We start from the raw sequence: 10501 nt of genomic DNA on the forward strand, positions 1-10501 counted from the left end.
TCGACCGCCGTAAAGGCGTAATACCTACGTCCTATGTCTGATTGTATTGTTGTATGTCAATGAGAGATGTTTTTTAGAGGGGTCCCCTGCCCACCTTATATAGTCTGGGGGGCAGGGTTATAGATCTGGAAACTAATCCTAGCCAGTTACAATTGCCATAGGTGGCCGGATAAGGATTCCTATTCTAACCAACTAGGATCTTGCTTAATCTCCAAATCTATCTTGACTCCTTGCGTGGGATTCCGGATAGGTTGGCTGGACTACGCGTCATCTTCTAGTGGACCAGACCCCCTGATCCAGGCCGGCCCAAGCCTAGCCATAAGGGTATCGGGGTTAATACCCCCACAGCTAGTCCCTGAGCACCATGTATTATGCTGCAACACGCCGTTCGATCTCCTTCGACTAATGCGATCCGTCTTCATGTCATCTCCAACTGATTGAAACATTGACCAATCGAATGTGCCAGCATTCTGGTCAGAACAGAGAGCAGTAGACCATGATTATAGCTAAAGATTTCAGTTGTCTGAAGAATGCATGGTGCTCTTAAAAGAAAAAAGAAAAAAGATTTCTTTCCTTATCAAGTGTGTCCACTTGTATTTCTAAAAAGAAATTTAAGTGACCCTTGGATAGTAGTAATTCTGGCAATCGGTCAAAGCTTAGGGGGTCGATAAAATAAACACATTCACCGCAAGGTGAAGTGTGCCCACTTAGTCCCCGAGCCTGGTAGTAGGTGACGTAGGCACGTGGTGCTAGAGTCTAAAAGGAAATTTCCACTGAAGTTAAGAATCCAATCGTCGTACAAATAATACGAGATGCACCGGCAGGTGCATTATACCAATGTAGTCCCCGAGCTTGCTGGAAGGTGAAGTATAAGCCTTGTAGCAAGGTCCAAATAAATGCCTCTCGACTGTATGTGAGTACAAATCACATGTAGCCGAGGAGAGTGGTCTTCGAGCAGTGGTTGGAACAGTCCCCGAGCATGGTAGTGGTCAGAGCAATCCCTGAGAACGGTAGTGGTCAGAGCAGTCCCCAAGCATGGTAGTGGTCTGAGCAGTCCCCAAGCACGGTAGTGGTCTAGGCAGTCCCCGAGCACGATAGTGGTCTGGGCAGTCCCCGAGCACGATAGTGATCTGGACCATCCCTGAGCACAGGACGTGCGGCGAAGAACCAAATGCCACTTGTACTATTATTTGGTGTATTTATTTATCTTCTTACTCTGTCAAGTCTAATCTGACATGTCTAGTCAAAAAAGTAGACGGGTATAGCATGTCATACTGCCTTCTTATCCTTTCAAGCAAATAGTCACTTGGCACCTGTAAGGAGGTGCATCAGTGTGGGTCCTCTCACACTTGTAACGAAGAGGCGCATACACTGATAACAAAGAGGCGCATATATTGGCATAGATCTTGAGGTTGTGAAAACAACCATCTGCGGCGCGTGCGCACGTCTCCCAAGAATCTTGGGCAGACGAAGCGGTAGAACTCTTGGTTAAATATAGTATAGAATTGGTAAGTTACTTTTTATCGAACCCCATTACCATTCGCCGCCGTAGCCTTCTTCTTCCTCTTGCCAACCCTAATACCTCCAAAATCATCACCAACCACTCCACCGTATCCATTTTCATCAGCAAGGCCAGATTTATGGCGAAAAGTGACACCCAGAAGAAAGCCAGAGTCATGGCAAAGGAGTGGTGTGGAAGTCAAGAAGCAACGAGTAGACCATCGAAGACCTCATCATCATGGGAGTACTCCACAACAAGGAACTCGTGGGATGGCGCGCGCCGGAGGGCGAGGGGTACCCCGATCCACAACCTGGTGAGATTGTGGTTTTCAAAGATTTCTTCAAGCGGGGTTTTGGGGTTCTAGTGCACCCTTTCCTTCAGGGGCTCTGTCTGTATTACGAGATTGGGATTTGCAATCTGCATCCCAACTTGATTCTTCTTGTCTCCACCTTCATTCATCTTTGCGAAGCATATGACAGCTTCTAGCCCCATTTCGACTTCTTTCACCATCTTTTCTGTCTGCGGAAGAAAGGAAGTGGCGGCTCAAAGATAGCCGGAGGTGTGTACCTCAACCTTCATGACGGGATGAAGGCCCAGTACCTGCACTGCCCTTAGAACATGTCGCTTGATGACTGGTACAAGAAGTGGTTCTACATCCATGAAGAGCCAAACACGATCACACTGTGCGATGTGGGGTTCATTTCAGAGAAGAGGACCACTTGGTCGGAGAAGCCTGAGCACCTAGAACATATCCTAGAACTACTTAGGATGATCCCATGGAAGAAACTGGATGGTCCAAGCATGGTCGGGAACTTCATCAGCCGAAGGATCTAGCCCTGCCAGAGGAGGGTACACCCCGGCTACGAGTACCAAGGTAGCGCAGACCCAACAAGGACAAGGCAAGAGGCGCTTGACAAGATTGAAGTCAAAGCCAGAATTGGAGAGCTATTTAACTTAGCTGATCCAAATTATGTCAGATTGAGCGACATCGAGCACGCTTTCAAGCTCGCTCGACCTCCCCCAAAGGTAAATCATCCTACCTTGTACCCATAGTTTTATATTGTAACAGAAACTTACTATGTTATCCCCTTTGTGTTTCCTAGATTAATGGTTGGGATAGAGCAATAGTGTTCATGTCTCCACCCCCTAGTGTAGATTGGCCACAAGTTTCTGGCCCAACCGCCCAGACCAGCATCGGGATCGAAGACGTCGACTGGGCCATGCTCAGAGTTAGGGAGGAGGCAGTGGCCAAAGCTGCTGGTAAGTGGCTGGCGGCCAGCAAGCGTCATCAGACAATCTTTACACTGTCAAACGATGAAACAGAGGATACATACATCTTTCGACTCATCCCTCGAAAGAGGAGGAGGCAACTGGAGTCGACGAAGCAAGGTGGCTCCTCTGTGCCAGTGGGACCCGCATCGCCGACCACTGCAGCGTGGAGGACAAGCGGCAAAGGGGTCGAGCACCAAGCCCCAGTGCCAGTGCTGGATGTAGAAGGAGACCAAGTGTCGCCCACACAGCATGTGGAGCAAGCACGGCTAAAGAGATGTGCCTTTGCCACATCATTCCATGCTTCCAACATGTAAGTATTTGTAACTTTGATGTAAGCTTGCAATTTTTATTGACTATGGTTGCCTTCTGAACTTATCTTGGATGTACTAGGTTGGCATCCACCGAAAATCTGGATCAACTAGCCAGGAGCAGCGTGGCTCCGGCAACAGTTGTAGAGAGGACTACACAGCAGCCGGCCATGGAGGAAAACATAGCAGAAGGTCCACTAGAGCCTCAGACCATAAGCAGTCAGACAACAGTCCCCGAGCAGGGGCTCGAGAGAAGAGCCAAGCCAAGCATAAGTGCTCCGAGCACTAACCCTGCTGAGGGCGACACTTCAGCACCAAGGGTAATGGGTTAGACCGATGAGCAGCAGACAGAGGCGAGAGCACAGAGCATGTTTATCGATGCTGCAGCCCGTGGGAAGGCTATAGTGATCGCAAAAGCTGCCAACTCTAGACTAGCACCGATACTCGAAGAAGAGGCCAAAGAGGACGAAGTAGAAGAGGTCCTGGGCCATCCATAGGACAGACGACAACATGTATATGTGTCGCGCTGGCAGAACGACCAATGGGTTGTTCATGAGGAAATCCCAGAGGTCGAAGAGACTATGAAAGTTGAACGGGCGGTGAAACGACTGGTGACGGAAGTCCAGGTATGCTTTGCTTGACCACCTGATCTTGCCATCTAGTCATACTATCTTACTTAGCTTTTTGCATGCAGGACTTAATGAAGACCGCAAGGTACCGCAAGAAATGCCTCGACCAGATTGAGGGGATCACAGCAAGTAATAAAGAACTAGCGGCCGAAGTGGAACGCTTGCGCCACCAACTTGAAGCCGCCAACCATGAGAGCACGGAGCAAGAGGCACAGAACCAGAACCTGGTCGTCCAGCTCAGTAACAAAGAGCAGGAAAAAACAAGTAAGTAGTTACTTTATCACAACGATTGCATAACAAGTGTTGTTGCGTTGTTGGTAGTAACAGCTGTAGTGTAGGCTTAGAAGCCAAAGTAGTCCATCTCCGAGAGGAGAATAGTCATGCGGTCGTAGAGTGTGATCGCCTAAAGGAGGACAACAGGAAACTGGCGCATGACTAGTCGTAGCTCTGGGACCACATGACCAAGATGAAAGAGGAACTGAAAAGTAAGTGTTCCAGACCCCTTTGCTCACTTTTGTTTCCCACCTTATCTTGTCGTGGTATGACGTTTTAATGTCTTGTGTGTTTTGCAGTTTTAAAAGTCAATGCCAAGAAGCATCTGGAAGCCATGATGAAAGATCGTGATGGCTGGAAGGCGTGATGCCAAGAGATCACTGAGGATCGGGACACATGGAAAAACTAGTGCCAGGATGTGGCAACGGGCATTTTGCCGGTCCTCAACCTTATCGACCCAACGCTTATGGAGGACGTACCAAGGACGCCACAGCTCGGACTGGTCAATAGATGCCGAAAGGCATGGGGATGGTTCCAAGAGTTCGTGAAGGAGGCGGGTGAGTACACAGGCGCACATGTGCTAAGCATGGTACGTGCTCACTACCCCTTGATCGATCTCAAACACTTGGAGGCTGGATACCCGAAGGAGGTAGATCCAGACAAGGCTAAGGAGCTTCGGATGACCTAGCTGGACTTGTTGGCAAAAATAATTGGTGACATTAACCTCTGTGGAGGCAAGACAGCACCTGTACAGGGTATGCCATTAACAAGTCAGCTAGAAACGCCATCAGTTTTGAGCCAACCGGTGAAGCCTACGGTCTCGACTAGTCAGGCATCAGTGGGGCCATCTTCTTCAGCTCGACCAGTACAAGAGTCCTCAGGACTCGAGCATGATGTCAGGCCCAGCGAGCAGCAGGTGCCGCGTGACCCAACCAGCCAATAGTATAGGCTATAGCTATAGAAGAAGATGTAGTTGTGTTATTGTAAACTTAGACCTTTTCAGGCAAGCTTGTAATAACGTAACTGTATATCAGCATAAGCTTGTTTGTTTTGTTGAAAACATATTTAAGCTTGAATCTCGTGTTGGTGTAACTAAGTGAGAACATGTTAGCGTTCTATTTAGTTGTACCAGTTTAGTCGACACGTCATCCTGATAGGTTTGTGTGGCCCTGGTTTGTCCTGTGGTTGGAGTGTGAGGTGCATAGCTTGTGCACACATAGACGCAGACAAGTTAAACCAGAGGGGACCTGCCGATCACCCATAGCGTAGAGAGTAGATCCCATGCACGCGTTGGGAGGAACTAGAGACAGGGCCTACTCAGAAAACCCAGGAAGGAATGGTGGTCGGTTTTAACTAGTTGAGTTAGGATAACAATAAACTTCAAAGTGACACATTAGAGTGGTCGGAGAAATCATAATAGCTTTATTGAATTAAATCAAAAGTACAAGAGGAGTACATATCTTAGCAGTTAAGCATAGAAACGCCTAAGCTTATCGATGTGCCATGAATTGGGTATGTCCGTACCATCCAGGTGAGCTAACCTATAAGACGTAGGTCATGTAACTTCCTTGATCATGAAGGGCCCTTACCATGGAGTTGCGAGTTTGTGGACACCAGCCTGATTCGTCTTCCACTTCAGGACCAGGTCCCCGACCATAAAGAACCGCTCCTTAACGTTCTTGTTGTAGTACCTGCACAAAACAGCAAGGTATTTGGCTGTACGTACGCAAGAATCGAGCCACTTCTCTTCTGCACTATTCACTTCTAGCTCCCATGCTTCATTGGCCTTGTCTTCATCGAAGTTCTCTACCCATGCTGATCTGAAGGCTATATCTGCTAGGAGCACTATCTCAGCGCTGTAAACCATAAAGTATGGTGATATGCTGGTATTGCGACTGGGCTGGGTTTTGAGGCCCCAGACCACGGCTGGTAACTCTTTGAGCCATCTTTCGGGAGCCTTGTCATTTTCTCTGTACATCCTCTTCTTAAGTGTGTCCAAGATCATACCATTTGCCCGCTTGACCTATCCATTAGCTCTAGGGTGCGCCACCGAGATGTATTTTACTACTATGCTCCTTTCATCGCAGAAGTCCCAAAAAGCATTTCCGATGAACTAAGTACCCAGATCAGTGATGATGCTGTTGGGTATGCCGAAGCGGTGGATGACCTGGTCGATGAACGTGACAGCCTTTTCTGAAGATGCCTATACTAGAGGCATGTACTCTATCCACTTAGAAAATTTGTTGATTAGCACAAAGACACATGTAAATTTCCCAGGAGCTGGTTTGAAGGGCCCGATCATATCTAGTCCCCAGCATGCGAAAGGCCAAGAGGCTGGTATTATCTAGATCTCATGTGCTGGTACGTGGATTCTCTTGGTGAAGAACTGACAACCCTCACAATGGCGGACTAGCTTCTCTGCATCGGCCATAGCTGACGGCCAATAGAACCCTGCACGGAAAGCCTTGCCAATCAGCGTTCTCGAGGCCACATGGTTGCCACAGGAGCTAGAGTGGATTTGGCCTAGGAGTTGTTTGCCATCCTCCTGGGTTATACACTTCATCAAGATTTCCTCCTTTGCGTTCTTGCGCCATAATTTGCCATCGACGAGCAAATACTGCTTAGTACGACGCATCAGACGTTCATTTTCTATCCAATCAGTGTAACCGCTGCCATCTATCAGGTATTTGATGAAAGATACTCTTCAGTCGGGCTGATTAGTGGTCGGAGGTGGCTCGGTGGTGCTTGATGCCAGAACCGTAGCCACCAATGGCTGGTCTAGAGGTTTGTTGACCTTGGGATCTTCCTCTTCGATGGAAGGCATGAGAAGGTCTTGAACGAATACGCCATGTGGGACTTTGGCTCAGGATGATCCTAACTTTCATAATGCATCTGCTGCTTGATTTTTGTCTCGGACCACGTGTGTGTACTCGATGCCGTAGAACTTGCCTTCCAGCTTTCTGATCGATTTGTAGTATGCATTCATCTTTTTGCTGGTCGTGTCCTAGTCCTTGTTGAGTTGGTTGACGACCAGAGCCGAGTCTCCATAGACATAGAGACATTTGACATCGAGCTCGACCGCAATGCACAAACCATGTAGGCATGCTTCGTACTCGGCGGTGTTATTAGATGCTAGGAAATAAATCCTGAGGACATACCGGAGCTGCTCCTTAGATGGTGACATGAAAAGGACTCCTACTCCTATGCCATTGATGTTGAGAGAGCTATCAAAGTACATCTTCCAATACTCGTCGGGCCCCTGAGAGGCAGGTGTGCTTAAGTCTGTCCACTCGACGATGAAATCGACGAGTGCCTGAGACTTGATTGTAGTATGGCTTGCAAATTCCAAGGAGAAAGGGCATAGCTCCATTGCCCATTTGACGATGCACCCGTTCGCATCCTTGTTGCAAATGATGTCTCCCAGAGGGTACTCGGTCATGACCACCACACAATATCTGTCGAAGTAATGTTTTAACTTTTGGGATGTTATCAGTATGGCGTAGATCAATTTCTGAATCTGTGGGTACCTAGTCTTGGATTCATTGAGTACCTCACTGATGAAATAGATTGGTTGATGTACCTTATAGGCATGGCCAGGCTCATTGCGCTCGACCACCATGGCAGTGGAGACCACCCGATTAGTTGTTGCAATGTAAAGTAAGAGAGTTTCATCTTCTCTGGGAGTAGTGAGGACTGGAGGTGAGGTAAGGTATTGTTTCAGCTGTGTGATGGCAGCATCTGCTTCCTCTAACCACTCAAACTTCTCGGATGCTTTGAGTAGCTTGAAAAATGGTAGTCCTTTTGCTCCTAATCTTGATATGAAATGACTGAGAGCAGCCATGCATCCGGTAAGCTTCTGGACATCCTTCACCTTTTTGGGCGGCTTCATATCTAAGACAGCTTTGACTTTCTCTAGGTTAGGGCGTATGCCGTCATGACTGACGACATTGCCATGTAGTATACCAGAAGGGACACCAAAGATGCACTTCTTTGGGTTTAACTTCCATTGGAATGTATTAAGGGCTGCAAAGGTGCGTTCTAGGTCGTTAACAAGGGTATGTGCTTCCTTGGTCTTGACAACTACATCATCAACATAAGCCTCGATGAGGTCATCTTTTATCTCATCTTTGAGGTAGGCCTGTATGGTGCATTGATAGGTAGCCCCAGTGTTCTTGAGCTTGAACAACATGGTCGTGTAGTAGTAGGCGCTGAAAGGCGTGATGAAAGATGTCTTGATCTGGTCATCCTTTTTTAGAGCGATCTGGTGATAACCAGAGTAGCAATCGAGAAGGGAAAGTAGCTCGCAACCGGCGGTTGAATCTATGACCTCGTCTATGCGAGGTAAGCCAAAGGGGTCCTTAGGGTAGTGTTTATTGAGATCTATGTAATCAACACACATTCTCCATTCATTATTCTTTTTGTGTACAAGAACCGGGTTGGCTAACCACTCCAGATGATACACTTCTTTAATAAATCTGGCTGCCAAAAGCCTTGTAACTTCTACCCTAATCGCCTCCTTCTTGTCACGAGTGAACTGTCGTAGCTTCTGCTTGATAGGTTTGGCCTTGCCGTTGACATTCAAGGAGTGCTCAATCAAATTCCGAGGTACACCGGGCATGTTAGCAGGTTTCCATGCGAACACATCCACGTTGTTCCTCAAGAACCTGACGAGCATGTCTTCCTATTTTGGATCCAGGTTGGCCCCGATAAGGGTCATTTTGCTGGGATCACCGTCGACCAGTTGGATCACCTTGTGCTCCTTGGACTTGATGTTCTTGCGTGGAGCCTCGAGCTCTAGGATCTCCAGGTGGTCGGCTGAGGTCTTCTTGGCGTCGAGCATGGTTTCAGCCATGCAAATAGAGAGGTCGTGAGCCTCTACTATTTTGAAGTTATTGTCCTCGTAGGTATACGCTGCATATACATTGCCCCTGAGAGTTAGAACCCCTTTCTCGGTAGGCATCTTGAGCACCAAATACCTGTAATGAGGTAAGGCCATGAACTTGGTGAGCGATGGTCGACCAAGGATAGCATGGTAGGTGCTGTTGAAGTTAGCAACCACAAAGTTGATGTAGTCGGTGCGGAAGTGGTCCGGGGTCCCAAATTGCATGGGTAGCGTGATCTGCCCAAGAGGTGTAGAGCTCTGTCCGAGGAGAACACCATAGAACTGTGCCTCATATGGTTTGAGATCCGCCTGGGTAATCTTCAGGGCTAGCAGACTATTCTTGAACAGTATATCGATGGAACTGCCGCCATCAATCAGCACTCTGTCGAACTGAACCTTGTTGATACAAGGATCGAGGATTAGGGGAAAATGCCCTAGCTCAGGTATCATAACCCATTGGTCCTTTCTGTTGAAGGAGATCTCACGGTGAGACCAAGGAGGGAGCCGCGGATCGGTGATGAGGTTATCGGTGTTGGCCACGTTCAAGCAAGCACGGGCGAGCAGCTTGTGTTCTCGTTTAGTCTCGATGGACACTTTACCTCCAATGATGGTGTGGACGCGATCAGTTGGCTTGACGTACTTGTGACGGGGATCTACGTCGTCATCGTCGTTGTCCTCGTTGCGCTGTTCCCCTGTGTCGTTAGGCTTGTCGGACGTACCTGGAGCCTGTTGACGTGTGTAGATAGACTTGAGAATGTGGTAATTCTCCATGGTATGGTTTGACTTGGGGTGGAGCTGGCAGGGGTCCTTTCAATGCTTTGGCGTAGTCTTCTTCGTAGTTGCGACGTCCGCCACCTTTCTTAACGGTGTTGACCTCGCCGTCGTCTTCCCGAGCATGCTTGCCCCTATAATCATCACAGCGATTACACCGCTGATTACGCTGGTCACAGTGGTTGTGGGGGTCATTGCGCTGGTTGCGGCGATCAAAATTGTCATTCTGACCACAACTACCACGGTAGTCGTCGCGGTGTGGGGGGTGGTCAGAGCATGGAACCCTTGCTGCTTCCTTGATGATTATCTTTTTAGCATTATCGGCATCCGCATATTTCTTGGCAATGGCCAGGAGCGTTGTGACTGATTCAGGTCTCTTGTGAAGGAGCTTGTCCCATAGGGCATCGTGGAAGCGGAGACCAGTAATGAAAGCCTCGATTGCCTTGTTGTCAGAGATTGATGGGACCTTGATGCGCATCTCTGAGAAATGCTGGACGTACTCACGTAGTGGCTCATCTTTCCGGTCTTGAATCCACTGCAGATCATATTTGTTGCTAGGTTGCTCGCAAGTAGCAATGAAGTTGTCGATGAAGGCTTGCTTGAGCTCTTGCCAAGAATCAAAGTAGTTCACCAGCAAGCTGACCAGCCATTGGTGACCTGCATGGCTGACAATGACTGGGAAGTAGTTAGACATGACGTGCTCATCAGCCATGGCTGATCTATATGCAGTTTCGTAGAGCATGACCCATAATTTGGGGTTCTCCTTGCCATCATACTTCTGAAGTTTTTCAAGCTTGAAGTTCTTAGGCCATATGACTTGGCGAAGGTGCGGAGTAAACTGCTTCAAACCCGAAGGGTCGTGGGC

This window comes from Miscanthus floridulus, chromosome 17, assembly GCF_019320115.1.
Source record: "Miscanthus floridulus cultivar M001 chromosome 17, ASM1932011v1, whole genome shotgun sequence".
NCBI lineage: Eukaryota > Viridiplantae > Streptophyta > Magnoliopsida > Poales > Poaceae > Miscanthus > Miscanthus floridulus.